This window comes from Schistocerca piceifrons, chromosome 2 (assembly GCF_021461385.2).
Source record: "Schistocerca piceifrons isolate TAMUIC-IGC-003096 chromosome 2, iqSchPice1.1, whole genome shotgun sequence".
Lineage (NCBI taxonomy): Eukaryota > Metazoa > Arthropoda > Insecta > Orthoptera > Acrididae > Schistocerca > Schistocerca piceifrons.
In genome coordinates, this window is record NC_060139.1 from 616,538,145 (window position 1) to 616,541,272 (window position 3,128).

At 40.7% G+C, this 3,128-nt stretch overlaps 1 non-coding gene across 1 annotated transcript; it reads right to left on the minus strand.

Annotated features, from left to right (window-relative positions):
* Nucleotides 1-1,517: 1,517 nt before the first annotated feature.
* Trnas-cga lies at nt 1,518-1,592 on the minus strand. The gene has a single exon. It is a non-coding gene; the product is annotated as a tRNA-Ser (tRNA).
* Between the last annotated feature and the right edge of the window lie 1,536 nt (nt 1,593-3,128).

Below are 3,128 nucleotides of genomic sequence, written 5' to 3' on the forward strand. Positions count from 1 at the left end.
TGTCGTGAAATTTTATTATATCTGAGGAGTGAATTTATTTCTAATTACATCGATTGTTTCTTTAATCGGAGCTTTGGAGTATTTATTCTTAATATCCAGTGAAACCAAACAGGGAGAGTAAGTGACTGGTTTCTCCTTAATGCCGTTAATCAGTGCCATACTACTACGCACTGAGTAGTTGTTTTCAAGGACGTCCTGTTTTTTTTTTAACTATTTGGTCGAACTGTCAAGTTTCGTATAGGATGAGCTAATTCTACAATCCACTGTTGGCCCAACAGAGTGGTTAGCGTTGTGTGTCTTCAGCTGTGACCTCAGTTCACGTTCTTTTGGATTTATAGTTAAGCATCTTCCATTTTGAGCGGCTGATAGCAGGAAATACACACACAGGACAACATTTTTTGCTTGGATTTTCACTGAATCAGTTCACATTTAGATTCACGTTTTTTGTCAGAAACCTGTGCACACACTATTACATTCGGGTAAATTGCGAACACTATGGTTCCAAACCAAAAACTGAAATGGAAACAAAAGGGAGACAAGTATTCGTCTTTAACAAAATAGCGGAGTGCTAAAATGTTGAAGTGGGCAGTGGCACTTATGGAAGAGTTTTTCGGATAGAGCTTAAATGTTATCGCTTACTTAAAAATATCTTCTCAATACAAGTACTAACGGTTGATGATCATGTCAGGCAAATCCTACACCTTCCATGAAAACCCTGACATGATAAGCAAATCTGGCAGTATGTCACATAGCTCAGAATAAATCCTGACATTAAATTAACCAAAGTAATACGATCAACGAGTGAGCAAATGGAATACCATAAACTAACACAAGAATACATAAATGCATGTCATACCTTCCCACCGTGAAACAAACGCAGTTCCGAGGGAAGAAACGAGAACAGAAGCCGAGAGCAGAAACGTGTTAAGCTAGAAGGCCCTACGATAAGGGAGGGACACACACATCTCTGGCTGACCGCCAGGACCACCCCCCAGCCCATGTTAAAAGACAGAGCCCTCCAGAAGAACGGTATAGATCTTACGATAACACTAAAAGGGCCACAGCAGCCGCAAGTTTTAGTGTGAGGCTTTTTCGCGTCTCTGTTACGTAGCAAACATTAAAAACATTGCCCCACCACGAAAAGTATAACGTTTCTCATTGGATAGACAGAATTTTTGTAGGCGGAGCTTAAGATTAACATTGAGACCCTGATTGGTCAGTTGGAAACACAGCCAGATACCTTTTTTTTTAAACCAACTTCGGTAAATTGTAGTAAGGAGAAGTTAGTAGAGAGTTGCTTCCGAGATGGCGAGATGCGTGGAGCTTTGCCGCCCGTCGCCCCCTGACGCTACCTAAACACCGACAAGGTAATGATCGCACGCGATGCCGCATTTTTGAGCGCATAAGGCTTCACTCAGAACTGCAGAAGTCTCATCTGTTACATCCCCTTTTTACGAAATACTAGTGTCGAGCGTCAATTAAATCTCATGATGAAACTTCCTGGCAGATTAAAACTGTGCGCCGGACCGAGACTCGAACTCGGGACCTTTGCCTTTCGCGGGCAAGTGCTCTACCAACTGAGCTACCCAAGCACGACTTACGCCCCGTCCTCACAGCTTTACTTCTGCCAGTACCCCGTCTCCTACCGTCCAAACTTAACAGAAACCCTCCTGTGAACCTTGCAGAACTAGCACTCCCGAAAGAAAGGAGAAGTAAAGCTGTGAGGACAGGCGTGAGTCGTGCTCGGGTAGCTCAGTTGGTAGAGCACTTGTCCGCGAAAGGCAAAGGTCTCGAGTTCGAGTCTCGGTCCAGCACACAGTTTTAATCTGCCAGAAAGTTTCATATCAGCGCACACTCCGCTGCAGAGTGAAATTCTCATTCTGGGAATCTCATAGTGTTCACATTTGCTACTTGAAGTAAAAATCTGAAATGCGATAATTTTTCTGTTATATAATTATTGAGAAGCCACATCAGCCACTGTAATTTACGACAAGTTAGATAAGTAATTAAAGATAATTGAGAGTCACTGTAGACCATTTTGATAGTTTTCTCTTTTATGAAACTTAACTTAAATCTAGATTATAGGTGTGATATGGCATAGGCCATCCTTCGATCCATTGTAGAACTTGGAAACCCATTCAGGGAATATTCGTTCACATTTTTGTTGAACGCAGCTGGTTTTTATCATCCTGTATTAAAATATTTCCTTTTATCAATAGTGCAATTTATAAACAATGTTTTGTGAGTAGAATAAAATTTCCAATGGTAAACTTAACTACTTTTTCGACGCTATTTTACCAGCTAACTAAAAATAGGAGAGCCTTGAACCCCTTCCACTAAATTTAGTTAGCATTAAGATTCTTTTACAGGGAGTGCAGTGGAGCTGACGCTGAAATCATTAAGTATTTGATTATATCATCGCTAGTCTCACTGAACTCTTCTGAACTCTACATGTCATGTGTGTTCTGGCGTCTCCTTACCAGCAACAGGTCTCAGGTTCAAACTAGTCAATTCCCTAAAAAACACGCTCAGAGCGTCGTTGCACGAAAGTGGTAGGGAGACACGACTTAGAACAAAGAGACACCACGCAGAATGTTAGATATTATTACTGTATGCTTCCTTTTCTTCAAACACTATTTTGTTATTGTTGTGTGTGACATTTAGGGTAATAATTTGTCATTCTTAAATTTGTAATAAAAATACAATGACACTCTGTAGTTTAACATTGGTACACTAATAGAACACGGCGTACTGACGTATTGCGAAGAATAGCAAAGAGAACATCACAAGTCTGGTTCTAATTGCCGAGTTCAGTCACTGATGGTAAGGGAAGTCTTGGACAAGTTGCGGAGCTCGGGTGGTCAGCAGGTAAAAATTACATAAACTGTCTAAGCTGATCCACAGTTACACCCTAGTCCTTCATTGTTTTGTTATATAGTATTTGGACACCATCGACAAGAATAAGAGCCAGTTGTTAATGGGATTCAGAATTAATTTCTGGTGGGATACTAAAATTACTTGTGACCTTGTGGCATTTAATTTATGTCTCAGGTTTGCACCCTTGATTACAGATGTCCGTGTATCTGAACGATGGCAGTATTTGTAAAATATCAGTTTTTGGTTGTGTG